The 24,417-nt window shown below is 39.2% G+C and overlaps 1 protein-coding gene across 1 annotated transcript in view; it reads right to left on the bottom strand.

Moving 5' to 3' along the window:
• The window catches only part of RUSC2 (RUN and SH3 domain containing 2), an 88,711-nt gene that overhangs the window by 64,228 nt on the left and 66 nt on the right, over positions 1 to 24,417 (bottom strand). The gene's annotated exons all lie outside the window — the stretch shown is intronic.

A 24,417-nucleotide genomic window follows, 5' to 3' on the forward strand; every position in this document is an offset into this window, starting at 1 on the left:
TCCTTGATGATGATCACCTCTGTTGATTGTGATTGTTTGGTGGGTTTAATTTTAGCTAAGGATGGGTTTGTATATTTTTTGCTGGATACCCATATCGAGCCCCATGGCATTTCCTTGTTATTAGTTACAAAAAATTTATATTATGAAAGCCTTTAAGTTACAGCTTTCTTAAAAAACATCCCCAAACTAATATATCCAAATGAACATTGTTTCCTTTAAAGCAATCACTTTGGTTGGCTTATACACATATTCCACAAAGGAGCAGCATTGCTTTTAAAACTTCTCAAACTTCTCTTATGGAATTCCCTTAAGCACCAGCAGCACATTCCTTTGAATATTTTTAGTGGTAGCAAAACTTAGTCATTTGAGTATGGATTTAGTTTTTAGAACTAGGACAAAGTAATTCAGATCCAATTCTAGTTAGGAAAAACCACATAAAAGAAGATCACAGGCAGGATGGGATCAACCCACTCATCTCTATCCTGGGCTCATTTTATCCTAAACTTTGACTTTTCTGTCTGCCTTTGCGCCACCTATTTTTTCTAATATTTCAAGATAGAATATTCACTACCATATATATGTGGCTTTTTGTGGTGCTCTGATCTTCCTCTCTATTCAAATCCTGGCATAGACAAGCTCTCTCTCCACTTAGTTCACAGAAACACATTTGGAATTTTTCAAAATAACTTCTGAGTTGAAAAGAAGGAAAAGAAAATAAAAATACAAAAATACAGAAATAGACAAGTTTACAAAGAATGTATTTCTTAACTATAGATTGATCTGCTTGACTTAGTTAATGGAGTTCTCAGACATAATTTCTTTTTCTAACTTCAGCTTTATATGGTTGAATACTAGACCAAGTTACCTGTGCTTCAAGTTCATAACACAATCAGGTTATTATGTAGGTGGGATTCTTATTCTTTCCAAGCACTTGCTTTTCATTCTTTTCCTTGGCTATGAGCCCCTATGGTTGTCTCTTCTGGTTCTAGGTTGCACTGTCTTTCCAATCTGAAGCTGCTTTAGTCCTGTTTGATCCTTGGATCCCTGGATAGGGAAGGTTTTTTCTATCTGGTCCCCAAAATTTGTTTCTTGGATTTCATGTCATTCCTAAACTGACACTGCAGTCATATACGGCAGAGATGTCAAACTTGTGGCCCACTGTTGCAAGTGCCCAGCAAAACTCCTGGAGTGTAGCCCAAACCAGATTAAAATGTAATTGGGAAATGTTTAATAAAATAAATAAAAACACAACACAAAAATGTTAATTTGTCGTTTTCTAAGTCAATGTGTGGTTAGCAGGGATCCATTTCTATCTGAGTTTGCCATCACTAACTTACAGTATTTTGTTCCTTCTGGTGGTCTTTATGATTTTGGCCTATGGGAGTTCTCTCCTCACCTCTGATCTATACTTGTTCACTCCAGTTCAACCCTTAGATGATTAGACTGTGAGCTTCTTGAGGACAGGGACTGTCTTTTATCTCTGTATTCCCAGTTCTTAAGCACATAATAGGTGCTTAATAAATGTTTACTGATTAACTAGCATGAATCCTGGGATTCTTTAGCAATTGTTCTAACTTCACTCCAAGTCTCCAAGTGTCTCCTATGATCATCCCTGGACCCTGTCAGTTCCCTTCAAGTATGTGAGGAAGACTCTTGTCTCTTCTAGTTGCAAAAACTGAATCCCCTAATAGACCAGTCATCAACTATCATTTACTAAGTGAATACTGTATGCCAGGCACTGTACTAGGAATGCAAAGGGATCCAAGGGGATCCAAAGAAAGTGTACACTAGGGATCCAAAGAAAGGCAAAAAACAGTCCCTGCTCTCATGGATTTCAGTTTAATAGGGGAGACAGTATGCAAACAACCATAAACAAACAAGACATATCCATTTAGGATAAACTGGGGATAATCTCAAAAGGGAAAGCACTAAAATTAAGGATTAGGAAAGGCTTCTTATAGAAATTGGGGCTTTAGTTGAGACTTGAAGGAACCCAGGGAAGTCACTAGGTGGAGATGAGGAAGAAGATAATTCGAGGCATGGGGGACAGCCACTGAAAATGCTCAGCCTGCAGATGGTGTCATGTCCAGCAAAGAAGCCAGTGTCACTGGCTCATATAGGATAGATTAGAGTGGAAACGCCTGAAGCAAGGAGACCAACCAGCAGGGTATTTCAATAGTCTGTCAATAGTCAATAGGTGTGAGTTTGAGGACCTGTCTCAGGGTGGTGGCAGTTGTCACAGGAGAGAAGTGTACTGAGAGGTGTATGGTAGAAATAACAGAACTTGATCCGTAATTAGATATGGGGAGATGAAAGTGAGGAGTCAAGGATGACACCTAGATTTTGAGCCTAGGTACTGAAAGAATGGTGATGCCCTTGACAGTAATACAGAAGGTAGGAAGAGGGAGGGTTTGGGAGGAAAGGTAATGAGCTCAATTTTGGACATAATGAGGTTAAGACATCTATAAGACATTTTGTTTGAGATGTCTAAAAAGCAGTTGGAGATACGGGACTAGAGGTCAGCAGAAAGATTTTTGTTGTTGTTCAGTTGTGTCTGACTCCCCTGACCTCGTGTGCGGTTTTCTTGGCAAGGATACTGGAGTGGTTTGCCATTTCCTTCTCCAGTGGATTAAGGGAAAGAGAGGTTAAATGACTTGCTAGTAAGTGACTGAGGTCAAATTTGAACTCAAGTCTTCCTGACTCCAGGCTGCAGCCACCCAGTTGCCTCTCAGCAGAAAGATTAGGGCTGGAGTAATAGTTCGGAGCGTTATTTGCATAGAGACGATAATTGAAACCACAGGAGCTGATGAGATTACTAAGTGAAATAATATATACAAACATATAAACATAAAGGGAGAAAAAATACAAATAGAATATGTACTAACAATATGAAATGAAGTAATATAAAGGGAGATGATAATTTAAATGATAGGAACTGATGAGATTACTAAGTGAAACAATTTAAAAGTAGAAGAGGGCAGAACCCTGTGAGTGACCCATCATTAGTGCGCATCACCTTGATAAAGATCCAGTAAAGGAGACTAAGAAGGAATGGTCAGACAGGAAAGAAGAGAAATAAGAGAGAATAATATCCTCAAAATCTAGAGTATCAAGGAGAAAAGGGTGATCAATTGTATCAAAGGCTATAGAGAGGTGCAGAAAGATGAGGATTGAGAAAAGGTAATTAGATTTGGCAATTAAGGGTACTAACTTTGGAAAACAGTTTTGGTTAAATGAGAGGCCAGAATCCAAACTGTAGAGTTAAGAAGAGGATGAGAAGTAGCCTTCTGAGGGAATTTAGCTGCAAAAGGAGAAGAGATATAGGACAGCTCTGCTAGAAAAGACAGGATAGGATGGGATCACTCATGCATGTAGAGGATTTAGCCCTGTCAAGGAGAAAGATCACTTCATTATGTGAAATGAGTGGAGGAGATGGTGACAAAAAGGCATCTGAGTAGGAACTCTTGGCAAAAGGCCTCCAAAAGTTAAAAGATGAGGCAAGGTTCTCAGCTGCAAGGGTAGGGGACAGAGGGATCTGGGAGAAGCTTGAGAAGGGAGGAAAAGTTTTGGAAAAGCTGCTGTGGTAAGTCAATTAGGGAGGTGCAAAGGGCTTGCCTCACCACAGTGAAAGCTAGGTTAAGATTATAAATTTATAGTGGACCCAGTCAGCATGGTTTTGTCATTTTCTCTAGCTTCATTCAGTAGCATATGACTAGGAGTGAGGGCAGTGGATTGTGGGAGTAATCTAAGACTGATGCTTGGCAGGGCAAGATATTTGATAGGAAAAAAGGACAAGACAAAAGAGTGTATAGCTGAACAGACCACTCTAAACTCTGGTTTCCTGATGGAATGATGACTCCAGCTGTAAGCTTAAGTCCAAAGATCATGTCTTTCTGCTGGTTCCTCTGATTTCAGCTCAATTTAATTCAGCAAATATTTATTCAGACTTTACTATGTGTGAGGCAATGTGTTACGTAAAATAGTGAATACAAAGATAAGACGGGTTTCTAACTTCAAGGAATTTATAATCTAGTAGGGTAATAAGAGTACAAAGTAGAATGTTTCTTTGACAAATTATTATAAGGAAAAACGCCAGATAGGAAGGGATCAGCACACTCTGAGAGTGCTGAAAAGTGTTCTGAGAGAGAAATACAAAGTGCTACAGCTACATGAAGGAGGAAAATCCTTGGAGGGGAATCAAGTAAGGAACCAAAAAGTCTAGCATGTTACATTTAAGTTGAGCTTTGAAAATGGGAAGGACTTTTGACATGTAGAGATGAGGAAAAGGTATTCTGGGGAAACAGAAGAGGCACAGAGGTAGAAAAACAGATGAAAAGATTCATAGAATTTAGGAGTAGGAGGGATTTTGGGGATCATAACTATTAATTTTACTAATGAGGAAACTGCAGCCCAGAGAAGTGAAATTATTTGTCCGAAGTCACATAGCAAGTTAGTGCCAAAACCCAGACAGGAACATTCTATTTAGCTGTAACTCCTTTATGTTTTCTAATTTTAATTATAACAAAAATGTAATTCCGATAGAGGTTAAGGAAAGGTGAATCGTCCAGTTTGGAAGGAACATAAGGGGTGGTAGTGGGAAATAAGTATAGCAGATGTCTGTAATATCTATATATTTTATCTCTGATGGAAGTAAAGGGAGCCCTGGGAAGTTCCAACAGAAGAAAATACTGGAGAAACACTAAGAAATGGGAGACCCTTGGCCATGACTACACAATTTCTAGTTTTACTCTTTTTTCTTCCTGTGCCCCTGAGAATGACATCTTGCCAACCATACGGGGAGCAGAGGGCTGAAGTTTGCTGTGAGTGGACTGAGGCTCTCTGTCTACCATGTGGTTAAGCGGTAACTCTGGGAACTGGGGTCCTGGGTTCCCAATGCTAACTTGCTGTTGAATATTCTTTGGAGTACTGGGAACAGAGCCATATGAGAGTGAGACTAAGACTCTTTTTCTCCCATGTGAGTGGTAGCCACCCCTGTCACTTTTACTTCTGACTGCTAGAACTGGTGGCAGAAGCAACCAGACAGGATTGGGAATAAAAGCAGGGGACTGGATTAAGAAGCAATTCGGAATGGCAAACTATGAGTTGTCGTGAAGCTCAGAGAACTAGTAAGCAAGTTTTAGGAAACTGGCTGATCTCTCTCCCTATGCAGCCCTTGTCCTGTTTAAATTATCTTAAATGAGGTCCAGAGCTGGGATCCTGTACTTACCCTGATATATTCCTTTATTCCTGCTCCACAAATGGTAGAAGTGGGCATTTTGGGATCTTTCCCAAAAGGAAAGGAGGAAGGTGGGTAGAAGTAGTTTGGGTAGATGATTGGGCAGAGTTTAAGAGCACCTAACTAGTTTCCTTCAATAAAAAAAATTTTTTTTTAATATATAATATCCTATGTGGTCACAGTGAATTAAAGAACTATATTCATAGGTTCATTGATTGAGAAGGGAAATTCCAGATGTGAAACGTGGGTGAAGCCGTGTTTTCCTATGATTTTCCAATAATTCAAAGCCATATTTCATCATTTCTTAATTTAGTCAGTCTAGGCAACCTGGGACAAATTCATTTGAATCTTCCTCAGAAGCAGGAGCAATTGCAAGTTAGGTACCCTCTGGTGGCCAGTGCAGGTACTGCAGCCTGTAAGGGAGGTTATTCCATATAGCTGCCAGCATAACATGGATAGGAAAATTGGCAGGTAGCTTGAATATAGTATCATCAAAGTATATAATACATATATTGCAGTACCTTTTTGGATAATTAATAAAGTAATATCCTAATTTACTATAGGTCTAAGGGAGGCAGCACATTAGCCAATGTGGGTTGCTTTTGCTACTCTAGCAATAGCATATTCCCCCAAATATCTCCCCCACACCCCCCCCCCCAGATACCTATAGTGGGAACAACATATACTAGGAACCCTGCCACACAGGCTGGGCTAGTTTTTCCCATAAAAGTTAGGGAAGCCATCCTTGAGTCTTCATTTGTCTAAGACTCAAACCAGGTTTCCTATGCATAAAAGCCTAGCCTATGAACTATCAGAGCCCCTCAGACTTGACAGATATCCCACTACTGTATAAGTTAATACATCCTTCTGACCCAACACAGGTTCTGCCCAGATGTTTCTGTATGAAGATGAAGGGGACTGCGTGTTCCTGAAAACAATACTATATCCTAGATGTTAACCTTTCCATGCTACTGTAAAGTAGACTTCTTTTCACTAATGACATGGTCTACAAGTGTCTCATTTCACTGCAATCCAGAGCTTGAACCAGTGAATTAGCCTGAATCAGGCCTGGTCTAAATAGCAGACTACACTAGTGTCACATAAAATTAGAAAGGTAGGACCAGATCAGGGAGGGCCCTGAAACCAAGTTTGGATATTCAGAATTTATTATGCAGGAAATGAGGAATCCCTGAAGTTTTTTAATACATATATTATTCAGGTGCCCCCTCTTCCCACCCCCAAGGGAATGGTTTTCCAGACTTTAAACATAAAACACTAAAAAGAACAGACAGCTTCTGTTAACAGTACAATAAATGTTATTTTCTTACAGTGCTGAAGCTTTGAAATATCATTTTGAGTACAAAATGAGGTCAGAGTAACAAAATTAATTTTGTGTGGTTTGTAAACTGGTCTCTATGCTCAGAAGGCAAGTCCAAAATGCAAAGTTTCTAATTCTTTTTAATCAATAGCAGAATTTTTAGAATAAACTGATATCCTTCAAAGGGAACATATTAAAACATGTTACTCATTTTGACATGTAAGTTTTTATGTGTTTATTAAAAATAATTTTTTTTCTTTCTTTGTAGCTACAGTTCATATATGGCTTATGAATACCAATAAGTTCTTCATTGATGTATACACTTTTTATTCTGGGGCTCTGAACAACAATGGGTTAATTATGTCCAGACTAGCTGTATCTCTCCAAATAGACCGATAAATAGGGAATAGATGCATTAAATGGCATTAACCTACTGCCCAGTATAGAGTCCAGGAAGATTTTCTTCAGCAGCTGGGTAACCAATTGTTTACCTGCCTTTCTTCCTACCTTTAAACTGACAAAACAGAAAACAATACATGCATCTTTGTGGTGGATTGGTATATCTTTGTGTATTATCAGAGTGGCAGTATTTGATTTGAGGTGATGGTAACGTTGTCAAAACCTGTTTATAAGACCTTGGTCAGACTGAAGAAATTATATGACTAATAACTATGTAGGCATGTAAGTGATTCATCAAATGCCCTCCAATTAGGAAGTTTCCTAATTGTCTGAATATAAACGTGGGATTGTGGGATGTACCAATGGGCCCAATTGAGAACACTCAGGTGAATGCCAGTTTGGCAATGATTATTCTGAACCTTAAAGATGTCATTCTCTTTAGGGTTCAGCTATCCCAGGCCTATGGGGGGTTATATCACATACAAATAGTTTTAGTTAAATATTATGTCAGAAAGGCATGGGTGTCACCAGTCTGTTATTAAGTAGTTTTCTTATACATATTTCTAATTATCTTATGCTAGTGTGTCATTTCTTAATTTGAATATTATTTTCCCCTCAAAGCCTAGGAGACCCAAATTTAGTGGTATGAAATGTATGACTGACAAGACTTAGAAGAGAAAGAGCGCACAGATGTCAGAATTGGCTATCCGGTTATGGTAGTAGTGGCAGAAAAGGGACAGCCAATTAAGAGTTAGGTGTGGCAGAACTTCTAACCCAGAAACCCAAGTAGGCTCAAGGACTAGGGATGATTCATTGTCTAATATAGCATCTCACATACAGCAGGCAACTAAAAAAATGATTTTTGAACTGAATTTGTTAAATTGTATCCAAGAGACTTATTATTTCCATTTGGGGGTCAGTGAACCTGGAAAGGTTAGAAAAAAGTTAAAGGCAAAAGTTCTGAGGCTAAGGGCAAGGTTTTCTGAATTAGTTCCAAAGAGGAAATGGAATCCCTGCGAAACTGATCAAATCAGAAAGGCCAAAATTCCATCCCTGATCCTTTATATCTTTCCAGTGGCAAAAGTATCTTGGAGGCTGCTGCAGCCTATTAAGAGTCTGAGACTCAGGTTCTTTGAGGAAGGCTAATGAAATGAAAAACTTTTTCGAACATTTAAAAAATACATTGCATAAGAATAAATTCTTTTAAAATTGTCCCAATAAAATCAACATCTACCCTATTGGGTGGACTCCCTATGGAAGACTTATGGGAGAACAAAGCTAAGAGTTGCACAGGATGAGAAATTTTTGTGTGGATGGATTGCCATCTGTGTACTCTTGGCATACTGGTGAGATCACATTTCCACTGAATTATTATGCATACAATGAGATTATGATGTCAATCTGGATCACCACTAGGTGTTGAGCTCCTTAGAGAAATTGTTACCATGGTTCAAAGGAAGTCTTGGGGGGAGGCCATTAACTCCTTTTTACAGACTTTCTAGGGCTGCTCTTCTGAAGAGTTTCCACAAACAGAATGAGCCTTGTAGATCATGGTTCAATCTTAGAAAGTATCACCACTAAAGTGACAAAGAAGGCATTTGCTTCCACTGTAAGAACACTGAGGATCAGGGTAAGCCTGGATGAGGGTAGTGGTAATGATGCATATCTTGAACTCCTAGATTTTTTTTTTTTAATTTTTAATTTTTTTTATTTTTAGGCAATTGTGTGTCCAGGGTCACACAGCTAATAAGTGTCAAGTGTTTGGTCTGAGCCAGGATTTGAACTCGGGTCCTCCAGACTTCAGGGCCAGTTCTCTATCCACTGTGCCACCTAGCTACCCTGAACTCCTAGATTAACTGACCTGCTGTTTATTCATTATAAGTTCTAGGAGATCTTCAGTGTCAGTAATGAGGGAAAAAAATGATGAGTAGTGTGTGATGGAAGTGGTAAGAGCACTCCAGGAACTGCTAAATCTTCTGTGGTCATGAGGGCTGCCTATATGAAACTGCATCCATGTTCTGGGGTTCTCTCCTTTATACTTTAGCAACCCTTAGTGACCTAAGAATTCTAACTATCTAAATGGGCATTTTCTTAGCTACAAGTGGTATTTGTAGAGATCATAATGTTTAAGTAGTTGACTACTCCCTGCTCTAGCAGGAGTGAAAAATCATGCTTATGAACTGTTGGGAAAGGTGGCAGGTATGTTAACAGACCAAATGTTATCATCTTATACTCATGCTGTCTGAGTTGCATCAAAACCAGTTCTCCTTCATCTCTGGGAGGGATCTGTATTAGGTTATATGTTCCACTCAGGTACAGCACATCAAGGTATGTCCCCATAGAAATCACATTAAAGGATCAATTGTCATGGCACACTGAGTTCACTGATCTTTGTCACAGAGGAAAGCTCTTCCCCTTTGGGGGCCATGTATGCCCAGATAAGTTTCTACCTCCACAATATCTTGCAGAGGTTCTTTCCTTTTCACACTCTACCATAACCCTAGTCCAGGGCTTCATCTCATCTTTTTTTTTTAAAGAAATGATACCTTCTGTTTTTATATAACATTTAATGAAACTTCACTGAGAGGCTGTGTGGTATATAGGATAGAATGCTGGACTTTAAGCCAAGACAGACCTTGGTTCAACTCCTCCCTCAGACACCTGTGTGCAGCTGTATAACCCTCAGCAAGTCACTTAACCTCTCTGGATCAGTTTCCTTACCAATTAAGATGAAGGGATTGGAATAGATGACCTCTAATATACCTTTCAATTTTGAATCTACGACCACTTCTGAATCCCCTCTCAGCATTCCTACCCAGAAAGCCATCCCATGTAACAAAGAATGAAAAGGAAGAAAAAAAAAAAAGCAGTCAATTAGCATTTATTATGCATCTACTACATGCCAGGTGGACAAGTCGGTGGTGCAATGGATAGAGCGCTGGGCCTGGAGTCATGAAAACCTGCATTCAAACCCGGTCTCAGACATTTGCTAGCTATGTAATTCTGGGCAAGTTACTTCACCCTGTTTGCCTCAGTTTCTTCATCTGTAAAAAATGAGCTCCAGTATCTTGCCAAGAATATCCCAAATGGAGTCATAAAAAGTCAGACACAACTGAAACAACTGAACAACAACAACATGCCAGGCACTGAAGCAGCTCGGTGGTGCAGTGAATAGAGCTCTGGCCTCGGAGTTAGAAGGACCTGAGTTCAAATCCAGCCTCAGACACTTAACACTTATTAGCTGTGTGACCCTGAGCAAGTCATTTAACCCTGATTGCCTCACAAAAAAAAAAAACAAACAAAACAACAACAACAACAACAAAAAAACCAAAAACATGCCAGGCACTGTGTGAAGTGCTGGGGATACAAAAAAAGGCAAAAGACAGTCCCTGCTCTTAAGGAGCTTACAGTATAATGCGGGAGATAACATGCAAACAATTCCATACAAACAAGACATATGCAGGGGATAAACTGGAAATAATCAACAGAAGAAAGGCACTAACATTAAGGGGTGGATAGGAAAGGCTTCTTCCAGAAGATGGGACTTTAGTTAAGATCTGAAGAAAGCCAGGGAACCTAAAAGGCAGAGATGAAGGAGCGAATTCCAGATATGGGAGGACAGCCAACGAAAATGCCCAGAGTGGGGAGATGAGTGATACAGTCATACTTCCACTGTGCTTTAGGAAGATCAATTTCACAGGTGAGTAGAGGATGGATTAGAATGGGGAGAGACCTGAAGCAGGGAGAAAAATCAGCAGGCTATTGAAATAGTCCAAGTGTGAGGTGATGTGGGTCTGTACCAGGGTGGTGGTGGTGTCAAAGGAGAGAAGGAGCGTGTGCAAGAGATGCTATAAAGGTATAAACAACAGAACTTGACAACTGATTGGACTGAGAAAGATGAGAGTAAGGAGTTGAGGATAACATCTAAGTTGGGAGTCTAGGTGACTAGGAGGATGATAATCCCTGGGTAGTAATAGAGAAGTTAGAAAAGAGGCTTAGGAAGAAAGATAATAGGCTCAGTTTGGGATGTTGAGGTTAAGATGTCTATAGGACATTGCTTTCAAAAAGTCTAAAAGGCAGTTGGAGATGTGAGACTGAAAGTCAGCAGAAAGTCTAGACAAATCTGAGAATTATCTGCATAGAGATGATAGTTGAATCCAACAATCACATGGATGGTATCTGAGAACAACATTCTATACCAAGGATGGGGCACCTGCAGCCTCAAGGCCACATGTGGCCCTCTAGGTCCTCAAGTGCAGCCCTTTGACTGAATCCAAACTTCACAGAACAAATCCCCTTAATAAAAAGATTCATTCTATAAAACTTGGACTCAGTCAAAAGGCCGCACCCAAGGACCTAGAAGGCCATATGTGGCCTGGAGGCCGTGGGTTCCCCACTTCTGCAATGAAGGGAGAAAGAGCATTTTCTCAACTTTTTTTCCCAGCCTAAACCTGGTCATTATAATTACATAATTTTGTTTTATTGTTCTTTCTACGATAATATTCTTCTAACGAGCTTTCTGACACCGGTTGTTCCCCTATCCAAGCTATCTTTTATACAGCTAGTCAAAATAATTTTCGTAATGCACAGGACTCACCAAATCATTACTCTGCTCAAATGCCTTCAATGACTTTCTATAGTTTGAGATAAAAGACAAATTTCTCAATCAGGCATTCGTGCTCCTGACACTTTGACTCTAACTTACCTTACCAATTTTATTTCACACTGCTTTCCTTCACATATCTGACATTCCAGCCAGTCTAATCAGACTACTAGCCATTCTTTAATCTTGTTGTGCACTCTCCCACTCTTCACACAGATTGCTTGGAATGTACTTCCTTCTCATCTTAACCTGTTGAAATCCTTGTATTTCCAGATCTAGCTCAGTCCCCCCCTCTCCAAGAACAATCTTCCCTCACTTCCCAGATAAAAGTGATCATTCCCTCCTTAAACTTTCCTAAAACACTTTGAATATTTCTTCTGCCTGTACGACATTCTAGTTTGAATCATATTAATGTTGAAACCTTGCTTCTTGAGAGCAGGGATTCTGTTGTTTTCCATATCTGCATATCCAGCTTAGGTTAAATTTTGCGTGGTCATTGAAGAATTCTTGGGGTGGGGTTGTACAATTTATAGGGGCTAGAAACCCAGTCAGGTCTCTCTTTTGTCAAGAAAAACTTTCTGGTGGTTAGAACTAGATGGCTCAAGGTCAGAGAATTGAGGCCATTTGCTAAAAGCCCCCTCTTATATCCTCATCTCACATCACCTAGATGCTTTCTGTCACTATCTCCTCCCCTTCACTCATCTCATATAAGGTGGTCCCTTTTGTCAAATCAAGCCCCAATTCATGCACAAATGATTCCATTCAATCCTGTCTTCGCCAGCAGATTGCCTCTTCTATCATTCCTACTCTATCACTAATCTTCAATATCTCCCTGTCCACTGGCTGCATCTCTACTGCCTATAAACATACTCCCCATCTGTCCCCAACCTAAAAACCCTCACTTGATTCATTTATCCCTGCTAGCTTGTTTTCCCCCACCCCTTTTGACTAAACTCTTTGAGAAGGCCATTTACAATATATGCCTCTACTTTCTATTCATTCTCTTCTTAATTTGCTACAGCCTGGCTTCTGATCTTATCATTTATTTGAATGATTTAGGCCTTTGTCTTGGGCCTATAAAGAAATTCTAACAGACTCAATCCCTTAACATCAGAACTAAGAATTGACTAAGCTCTTTGCTGCCCTCAGATGACCCTAAAAGGACTGCAGCTGGAAATGGGAGCACAGGGGGGCAGAAAAAGCCTAATAATCCAAATAGTCTCTTCACCAAAACTTGAGGCAGATGCATATCACAGTTGCATGTGCTCTCACCCATCTGGCCTAGTATAGAGCTCCTAGTTGTGGAGAAGCAGTGGCATAACTACAACTCAGCCTAAGAGATGAAAGACTTGGAAAGGGGAACTAGAAGGAAAGTGATGGAGTTCTGAATGCCAACTTCCTATCGAGAGGAGAGGGGATTTTCTGAAACATGTAAAGTTCTTGAACCACGCTATCAGGAAAAGTGGTAGAACTTTTAGATAGCTCTAGCTTTGGTTGGGGGTGGGGCAGGTGGGCAGCAAAGGATTAAGCCTTAATACAAGGAAGTAAGAGATATGGACCGTATTCTCTGTTTTAGCTATTAATTATTAAGACAGTGCTAGTCAGATGGAAAGACATTACCCTCTGCAGCATGTTCAACTTAATTTTCTTCTCTGGGAGGAATGAAAGCCCTTAGGGTAGTACCACAAAACTAGAAGCCTGTATGTGGTAGGATTCATTGAAGTGTGGAGAGAATTGTATCATCTCATTATGGGCTATTCCAAGTGCTTTATGTGTTTTCTGCATTTTCTGTGGGATATATATACATATATATAAATGTATGTAAGTGTGTGTGTGTGTGTGTGTGTGTGTGTGTGTGATAAGTATTATGACCTTGACTGCTTGCTTGTGGATCACTTTATCTACATCTGTGGAAATTAAGACTTCCACCCAATCTGGCAAGCTGTAGACACAGCTACAGGCACTGAAGAAATAACATTTGTGATTCAGGAGCTGCTATCTCTCTTCATCTTGATAGTACAAGCCTTACTTAGAGATTGGAACTCCACACAACTATTCATTGCTTTACCAGACTCCCCAAAATTACATAGTAGAATTCAGGGTTCAAAAAAAGGGGTTCTCTGTAATCACTATACAGGAAGGAAACACCTTTATCAATGCCATTCTCTTGAGTCCCTAGGGCAAATTTCTTTCTCTTTGTGCTATAGAGGATACAAGGAGACACTTGTATACAAAGGTCACTTTTTTTTTTCCAATCTCATGACCTGTCAGTATTGAGTGAGATATATGGAGCATAGATTAGCAGCTGTACATATGAAGGAATATCTACTGGTTCAGCTCTCCCGCAAGTTCACTTTCTTTTTGAGCTCTGGAACTCCCACTGGACCACAGCCAAAGTGAGCACAGCAATATTAGAATCAGAACAGAATGTTCCGGCCAGTGGCAGACTCCCTGCCCTCCCCACCCCCCCACTTCCCCTTACTTGTCTCCTTTGCTTTTTCCAGACTTTTCCCTATCCCCATCCTTCTCTGAGTCTCAGCCCTTTACTTTGTACCCCAAGGAATTTTTCTTGGGACCGCTGGACTGATGAGTAGCTAGGGAAGAATGCAGAATGTGTACCATAAAGTCTAGTCCTTGCTGGGGAAAAGTTTGTTTTTCCCTAAAAAGGGTAGTCTACAGGGTTATTTAAGAACCTTTTTTCTATGACTGGGAGCTGCTCTGCTACAGTTCCAGGAACATTGTTTAGGCACAAAGCCAGAGCTTCAGGAAAAGTTTTAGATTTTTTTTTTGTCTCCAAGATCTGGTGACAGGATAGCTCCCAGAGTGGCTATTATAAACTGTAGTCTACCCTAGGAGAATTGTAGAGAAAACTATAGCTTGTGCTCCCATTTCCAGCTGCAGTCCTTTTAGGGTCATCTGAGGGCAGCAAAGAGCTTAGTCCATTTATAGTCAAAGTTAGGGCATAAAGATAAGCAAGCCACACTGCCAACAAAACATTCTAGTTATTAAGGCCAGTCTGTAAGGCCCCACCCACAAAGAGCATACATACAGACACTGACAGTTCCTTCCTAGGAGGGTTCTGCGCTCCAGACCTGGCTTCTTGGAAAAAGCAGCAAGAAGTTCACTGTTTCAGAGACAATGGTTACCAAAGTCCTGGGCTAAGACCAACAATTCCATTATTGACCTAAGTTTGGAATCTGCTGACTACTTTTCTTATTCCTTCTCTAACTTTTTTTTACTTTATAACTCTGAATGTTAATACATAGTTTTATCCACAAGTTCATAATCCTCAGGGCTTTTCGGAATAATGCTGCTAAATAAATTCAAATCAAGACCCTCTTGTAAGGAATTTATTCCACGGCTAAAAGCAGGTGACTGTGCCCCCAAACTTCCAGGGACAGCACTTAACAAGTTTTTCTCCAAACAGCTTATTTGGAACTGATGGGGTCAGTAACCAACCTAATCATGGAATAGAAGCTGCCTTGCTTTGTTACTCAAGCAAACCAGTTGGATGAGTAATCATCTCATCCCTGTGAATGAAGGCTCTGGGTCAAACTAACTACAAGAATAACTCTTGTTTTAAAATGTTCTCCAGATCCAGCACACTCAAGGTAACATGGCATTTATCCATTTATTGGGTATTGGGAAGCCAGAACTCATATAAAAAAATCAAATACTCCCACTTCACTTTCCATAGGGTTTTAAAGTTCTTCAGACTTAGCTCCAGCCTGAGGTTTGAACTCCCTCTGGAAGGGAAACTCATAGGATTGTCACTGGAACATATTTTAGTGAGTCCCACTTTTCACAAAAGTATTCAGAATACAGCCAGAGGATCATAGATCGAGAGCTGGAAGACACCTCAGGGGTCACTGGCCACCTCAACTCCCCAATTTCCAGTTAGCCTAAAAGGGAGCTGGAGAATAGAAAATCTCAATTGCCAGGGAAGGGTTAAATCCAACCCTGTCTTTCATGGTTAAAGTGGAACTTCAGTAGAAACTGATACATGGAGGTATACAGTTACTCAACCCTCTCAAACTTAAACTGCCACCTTGGGGATTGAACTCCACCTAGAAGGAAAACATACCTGGGACTGCTACACAGGCAATACCAGAAAATTCTCGAGTCTCTCTCTTATCCCAGAGTCTGATATAAATATTTAGCTTTAAGGGACTGTTCTGAGGGGCTTGGAACCCCTCCAAAAGGAAACACATTTGGGGCTGCTAGACAGGTAAACCCCTTTCCGTTGGGCTTGAATAATATCTATCTGCATTATCTGAATAATTTGCTTTAATAATGATTGTGAATTTCAGGACCCCTTTTCCTCAATTTTATGGCTTTAGTGCTTTACTGCTACTCCTCATAGCACTATGAACCATTTGAGTGATCATCTTCTATCACCAGAAGACACACTGCTTCCTTTCCTGGGAAAACTGTTGACTTTAAGGGATAAAATCTTAGCATCAAATATCTCTGATAAGTGTCTAATATCTCAGATATGTAGGGAAATTATTTCAAATAAGTAAGATTAAGTGCCATTACTCAACAGATAAGTGGTCAAGAGACCTGAGCAAGCACCTGTCTTGTAGGAACCCAACCAATGAGTATGAGTGTAACTGAGGGCCACATGAGGCCCTCATAAAAATTATTTTTAAAAAGTTCAGCCTGTTTTGTCTTGGGTGAAAACAGGGAGAAAGATGAGGATGTCTACTCTCATTAAGAGAATCCTAAAAGTCAGTGAATAACTGGTAGTTGCTATAGAGAAATTAAGGGGCCACCATACTGGCTGTTTGGGGGTACAGGTCAATTAAATAATTTTTAAAAACCTTAACATAGGATTGGGTTTCATATTTGTCACTGAGTATTGAATCTTTCCTGCTTGGGATTGTTTCACACATATAAAAATCTTCCCCCTGGGATGAAATAATTCCAATAGTATCATATATTGATACAGCCTTCAATGACGGTGAGGATATGACTAACTACTGCTTCTACCATGTAACTAGTAAGCACTAAAGTTAAATATATGTTCCTTAGTAACATGGCACATAGAAGGAATGGTACATTGGCACACAAGAACATAGAGTACATAAAAGAGCAATGTGCAATAAGGCTGGAAAGGTAGGCCAGAGCCAGAGAGTAAAGTGTTTTGAATACAAAAGAAGGAAGGAGTTTGTTAAACTGGCACGTCTTGAGCAGGTCTAACAGTCACATTTGTGCTATAGGAATATCAATTTGACACTTGTATTATGGAGGATGTACTAAAGTAGGAGGAGAGGAGAGGTAGGGAGACCAACTAGAAAACTACAGCAACAGCCCAGGTGAAGAGTTTTGAAGGTCTAAACTATACTTGTGGCCATAAGAATGGAGAGAAGGGATGAAGCCTTTCTTAAAATGACAAGTGGCATTGATCTAAAACTAAGAGCAATTATTATTTGTAACAGGGATAAATTTGAAGGCTTCTGAGTAAGCTCAGAGGTGAAGCAAGGATGTCTATTATCCCCACAATTATTCAATACTGTATTGGAAATGCTAGTTATAGAGATAAGACAAGAAAAAAATTGAGGGAATAAAAATAGGCAATGAGGAACAAAACTATCACTCTTTGCAGATGATATGATGACAAATAAAGAACCTATGAGAATCAGCAAAAAAAAAAAAATGAGTTGAAACAATAAGCAACTCCAGTAAAGTTGCAGGATATAAAATACACCCAAACAAATCAGCATTTCTATACACTGCCAACAAAACCTAACAGGAAGAAATAGAAAAAGAAATTCTATTTAAAACAACTGTAGACAATATAAAATACTTGGGAGTTTACCTGCCAAACACAGGGACTATATGAACATGATTACAAAATACTCTTCACACAAATAAGGACAGACATAACCAACTGGAGAAATATTAATTACTCCTGGGTAGGCTAAGCCAATGACAAATCTACCTAAATTAATTTACTTATTCAGTGCCATACCAATCTAACTACCAAAGAATAGCACTAGAAAAATAACGAAATTCACCTGGAAGAACAAAAGGTCAAGAATATCAAAGGAATCAATGAAAAAAATGTAAAGGAAGGCAACTCAGCAATAACAAATTTCAAACTATATTACAAAGTGGTAATCATTAAAACAATCTGGTACTGGCTAAGAAACAGAGTGATGAACATGAATTCTGATGGCAGAACCAAGATGACTGAGAAAAGACAAACTCCTCTGAGCAATTTTAAATAACGTCCTAAAAAAATTCTGGAGCAGCAGAATCCATAAAAGGACAGGGTGAAACAATTTTCCAGCCCAAGGCAACTTAGAAAGTCAGCAGGAAAGGTCTATCTCACCTGAGTGAAAGGGGAGTGAAGTTCAGTTCAGGCCTCAAAAGAGAAGACCAGGCTCTAGGAAACCAAGAGCAGGCCTTAGGAGGGCCTGAATTAGCAGCAGCAGCCGCTGCTTCCAGAACTCTCTGCCCACACATGGAAAGGGAGTCAAACAACTAGTCAAAAGGCGATTACGAGGGTCTCTTTGTGGGCATCAGAGGCAGGATTCTGTTCCTGTGCCCATACTTGGATCTAGGTCCCAGTCCTGACTGGCAGTTGCAGGGCAAGGAGACACCAGAGCTTGGGCCACAGTGGAGCAGGGACCCTCGTCACAGTTCCAGGGCAGAAAAGAGTGCTTGTGACTACTCACAGACCAAAGCACAGGCCAGAAGAGAAGTAAACACACATCTCCTTAGATCATACCACCTCAGAAGAATATAAAACTTACAGGTCCCTAAGTATCATTGACAACAGCTGCACAAAACCCCTGAACCTTGAACAGTGCACTCTCCATGCTGGAGGCAGAGCCCACTTTAACAAAGAGTTAAAAGTCGAGAAATAAGCTGGAAAAATGAGCAAACAGAAAAAAATTCTGAATACAGAAAGTTACTATGGTGACAATGAGGATCAAAACACACTCAGAAGACAAAAAGTTAAAACTCCAATATCCAAAGCCTCAAAGAAAAATATGAATTGGTCTTAGGCCATAGAAGAGCTCAAAAAGGGTTTTAAATATCAAGTAAAAGAGGGAGAGGAAAAATTTGGAAGAGAAATGAGAGTGATACAAGAAAATCATGAAAAAGGGTCAAAAGCTTGGTAAAGGAGGCACAAAAAAATACTGAAGAAAAGAACACCTTAAAAAACAGAATTAGGTCAAATGGTAAAAAAGGTACAAAAATCCAATGAGAAGAAGATTGTCTTGAACAGATTTGGCCAAATGGAAAAAGAAGCACAAAAATTCACTACAGAAAAGAACTCCTTAAAAAGTAGAACTGGCCAAATGGAAAAAGGGGTACAAAAGCTCACTGAAGAAAATAATTTCTTAAAAATTAGAACCAAGCAAGTAGAAATTATTAACTCCATGAGACATCAAGAAACAATAAAACAAAACCAAACGAATGAAAAAATAGGAGACAATGTGGAAAATCTCAATGGAAAAACAAATGACCTGGAAAACAGATCCAGACTTCCTGAAAGCCATTAAAAAAAAAAAAGAGCCTAATCATCATCTTTCAAGAAATAATCAAAGAAAACTGCCCTGATATTCTAGAACCAGAGGGTAAAATAGAAATTGAAAGACTCCACCAATCACCTCCTGAAAGAGATCCCAAAATGAAAACTCCCAGGAATATTATAGCCAAATTCCAGACCTCCCAGATCAAGGAGGAAATATTGCAAGCAGCCAGAAAGAAACAATTTAAGTATGGTAAAGCCACAGTCAGGATAACACAAGATTTAGCAGCTTCTACATTAAAGAACCGAAGGGCTTGGAATATGATATTCTGGAGGGCAAAGGAGCTAGGATCACAACCAAGAATCACCTACTCAGTAAAACTGAGTATAATCTTCAGGGGAAAAAAATGGACATTCAATGAAAGACAGGACTTCAAGCATTCCTGATGAAAAGACCAGAGCTGAATAGAAAATCTTACTTTCAAATATAAGACTCAAGAGAAGCATAAAAAAGTAAACAGGAAAGGGAAATCATAATGAACTTAAGGTTAAACTGTTTACATTCCCACATAGAAAGATGATACTTATAACTCATAAGAACTTTCTCATTATTAGGGCAGTTAGAAGGAGTATATATAGATAGAAGGCAGAGGAATGATTTGAATATGATGGGATGATATCTAAAAATTAAAATCAAGGGTTAAGAAAGGAATGCACTGGGAGAAAGGGCAATGGAGAGGTAGAATGGGGTAAATTATCTCACATAAATGAGGCAAGAAAGAGCTTTTATAGTGGAGGGGAAGATGGGAGAGGTGGTAGGAAATGCTTGGACTTTACTGTCATCGGAATTATTCAAAGAGGAAATAACATACATGCTCAATTGGGTATAGAAATCTATCTTATCTTATAGGAAAGTAAGAGGGAAAGGGGATAAGAGAAGGGAGGGGTATTCATAGAAAGAAGAAGGGATTAGTAAAGGCAGTAGTCAGAAGCCAAACACTTGAGGAGGGACAGGGTAAAAGGAGAGAGAGAACAGAATAAAGGGGGAGGGGGAATAGGATGGAGGGCAAGAGTTAGCAATCATAACTGAAAAAAATCTCTGAAGCAAATTTCTCTAATAAAGGCATCATCTCTCAAAGATGTAGAGAACCAAGTCAAATTTATAGATATGAGCCATTCCCCAATTGATAAACGATCAAACAATACGAACAGTTTTCAGATGAAGTAATCAAAACTATGAAAAAAATGTTCTAAACCACTATTGATTGGAGAAATGCAAGGTACTACCTCACACTTATGTGACTGGTTAATAGGATAGAAAAGGAAAATGACAAATGTTGAAAGAGATGCGAGAAAATGAATTAATGCACTATTGGTGGAGTTGTGAACTGATTCAACTATTATGCAGAGCAGTTTGGAACTATGCCTAAAGGTTTATAAAACTATGCATACTTTTTCACCTAGCAATACCACTACTAGTTCTGTATCCCAAAAGAGATAAAAAACAAAAAGGAAAAGAACCCATTTGTACAAAAATATTTATAGCAACTCTTTTTGTGGTAGCAAAGAACTGGAAATTGAGGGGATGCCCATCAATTGGGGAATGGCTGAACAAGATGTGATATATGATTGTGATGGAATACTATTGTGTTCTAAGAAATGATGAACTAGATGCTCTCAGAAAAACCTGTGATGGAATACTATTGTGATCTAAGAAATGATGAACTAGATGCTCTCAGAAAAACGACTTATATGAACTGATGCAAAGTGAAATGAGTAGAACTGTTGTACATAGTAACAGCAATACTGTATAATGATCAATTGTGAATGACTTGGCTATCCTCAGTAATACAATGATGCAAGACAACTATAAAGGACTTATGATGAAAAATGCTATCCATCCCCAGAGAAGGAACTGATGGAGTCTGAATACAGATCAAAGCATACATTTTTTACTTTCTTTATTTTTCCTGGGTTTTTTATTTTGGTCTATGTTTTCTTTTACAACATGACTAATATGGAAATGTTTTGTATGACTACACATGTATAACCTATATCAAATTGCTTGCCTTCTCAATGGGGCGGGGAGGAGGGAAGGAGAGAATTTGGAACACAATTTTGAAAACAAATGTTGAAAACTGTTTTTACATGTAATTGGAAAAAATAGTAAAGATAAAAAAGAAAAAGAAACAGAGTGATAGATCAGTATAATTGATTAGGTACACAATGGCAAATGATCATTGTAATCTAGTATTTGATAAACCCAGAGATCCATGGTTTTGGGATAAAAACTCAGTATCTGACAAACATTGCTGGGAAAACTGGAAAACAATTTGGAAGAAACTAGGCATAGACCAACATCTCAGCATATACCGAGATAAAGTCAAAATGGATAAAAATTACGGGAGCATGGAAAACTGTACCTGTTAGATCCATGAATAAGGGAAGAGTTTATGACCAAACGAGATAAAGAACAATTTTGATTATATTAAATTAAAAAGGTTTTGCACACACAAAACTGACACAGCCAAAAGGAAAAGGAAAACAAAAAAAACTGGGAAAAATTTTTTTTACAGCAAATTTCTCTGTACTGATAAAGACCTCATTTCTTAAACGTGTAGGGAACTGAGCTAAATTAATAAAAATAAGAGCCATTCTAAAATTGATAAATGGTCAAAGGATATGAACAGGCAGTTTTCAGAAGAAATGTTATCAATAGTCATGTGAAAAATACTCTAAATCATTACTGATTAGAGCAATGCAAGTTAAAACAACTCTGACATATCACTTCATACCTATCAGATTGGCCAGTGTAACAGAAAAAGAAAATGACAAATCTTAGAGGAGATGTGGAAAAATTGGGACACTAATGCATTGCTGGAAGGGTTGTGAACTATTCCAACTACTCTGGAGAACAATTTGGATGGAACTACGCTTAAAGGGGAAAAACCCTGCATACCCTTTGATCCAGCAATACCACTATTAGGTCTGCATCCCAAAGAGATCAAAGAAAAGGTAAAAGGGCCTATTTGTACAAAAACATTTATAGCAGCTCTTTTTGTGGTGGCAAAGAATTCGAAATTGAGGGAATGCCCATCAATTGGGGAATGGCTGAAGAAGTATATGATTGTGACGGATACAATTGTGTTATGAGAAATGACAAGCAGGGGGCAGCTAGATGGTATAGTGAATAGAGCTCCAGTCTTGGAGTCAGGAGGACCTCAGGCACTGGACACTTACTAGCTGTGTGACCCTGGGCAAGTCACTTAACCCTGATTGTGTCACCAAAAAGCAAAAACAAAACAAAACAAAAAACCAAGGAGGATGATTTAAAAAAAAAAAAAAACCTAGAAAGACTTACATAAACTGATGCAAAGTGAAGTGAGTAGAACCAGAACATTGTACACAGTAACAATTCTTACCTAGTCTTAAATCACTGAATGGGTGTTGCCTCAGACAAATTTAGACCTAGGAAAGACCTTAGCTTAAAAAGGCCAAGGTCTCCCACTGAACCTGGTGTCATCTCCAGTCATTCTGACCTATCTTGCTAGTGGATTCAGATGACCCCTGAGGAGAGAGTGAGGCTGATAACTTTGCATAACTCTGCCTCACTTAAATCCAATTCGCTTGCAAGTGATATCACCCTCTAGATGTCATTGGTCCTTTCTGAGAAAGGACAAACAACGAGATCCATTTTGTGCATGTTGAATTTAAGATGCCTATAAGATACCTAATTGGAAATATCCAATAGGTGGCTGGTGGTTCAGGACAGGTCAGACTAGTTCAGGAGTTCTTAACTTAGGGTCCATGAACTTGTTTTAAAAATATTTTGATAAAAATCCTATTTCAATATAATTGGTTTCCTTTGAAATCTTATATGTTGCTTATTTTAGGCATTTTAAAACTACTCTGAATCCACAATTTTTAACAGACTGCTAAAGGCATTCATGATACCAAAAAAAAAAAAAAAGTTAAGAACTCCTAGAAGACCATTCCATGTGAAATTTTATGAGTTAGGCTTTATCTGCCTTTGTCAAATCTTTTGAAAGAATTCTTCCTTCTCGAAATCAAAACCAAAACAAGTTTCAGTTTTCTGTTCTCCCAACATATCATCTTCTAAAGTGTCTATTTCATTAGAATTTATTAGAATTACTACTATGTACATTTGTCTATGCCCTTTCCTAAAACATCAATAGCCCAGGATAGTTCAGGAGTTGTGCTGGTAATTAGGGCTCTAATGACCATGGGACATTCACTCTTGGGCTTGCTTCCTCCTATTGGGGAGTTTTGACCCCTCTATCTTCGGTGTGGAGAAATATCCATGAATCTGACCCTGCAGAGCGTATAGCATGCAACCAACTGTAATAAGTGCCAGCTACCCAATAAGAATCCCCATATTTTAAGCTCCATCACCTATACTGGCTGAAGAATGACTGCTTCTGAGATTTCCACACCATTTACCATGTTACTAATACAATTCAGGGAGTCATTTAAGGTTATGCCCTTTTTTACTGCATGCTTTAACAACCCTTAAAAAACACAGACCACAGCCTCAGCAATATCTGTGTCTCTTTAAGGCACCTGAAGAAAAAGGCTGTTATTGGCATCAAAAAAACTGTTTGATTTATATTCAGCGAAAGGATTTGGGTATAAACACAAATGGCAAACCCACACTGCTTTCTCTTTCTTCCCTTGTGTGAAGAGCCCTGGCCCCTATCAGCTTGCTCTGGGTTTAAAGGAGTCAGCTTCAAGGCCCTGAAATCCCTTGCTTTTCTCCTCAAGGATCAAAGAAAGACTCCTCAGCCTGGACAATAGGCTAAAAGGCCTAGGCAGCCACAGCCAGTCTACATAAAAAGAAAAATTCCTTTCTGGCTCTTGGCTTTGATGGAAGGAGGGTAGGCATGTTACCTTGGAGATGATAGTTGGGAGAATTATTCATACAACCCTTTCAGGATAAAAGGTCAGAGAGCAGAGTCCCTGGGTCAGGGGGAGGGAGAATAAAGTTGCTCAGAGTGGCTGCTAAACTAAAAAGATTATCCTCGGACTCCCTAAAAGTCCCAAGAGTCCACAGGGTAGCCTGGCACCTCTGTCCAAATACTCTGTCTACCTAGAAAACAAGAAGCCAAGGGAGAAGGGTGAACAGAATAGCGCAGTGGATAGAAAGTTGGATTTGGAGTCAAGAAATCTGGATTTAAATCCTGGAGATGTTACTACTGCATGACCTCAGGCAAGTCATTTTGCCTTGCTGGGCCTCAGGTTCCTTATCTGTAAAATGGGGATAATAACACTTTAACTACTTACTTTTCAGGGTTGTTAGGAAAGAAGGTTCCTTGCAAACCATGAAGCTACACAAGTGAGTGGTAATTATTATATGG

Source organism: Vombatus ursinus, unplaced genomic scaffold (assembly GCF_900497805.2).
Source record: "Vombatus ursinus unplaced genomic scaffold, bare-nosed wombat genome assembly UNPS02014832.1, whole genome shotgun sequence".
NCBI lineage: Eukaryota > Metazoa > Chordata > Mammalia > Diprotodontia > Vombatidae > Vombatus > Vombatus ursinus.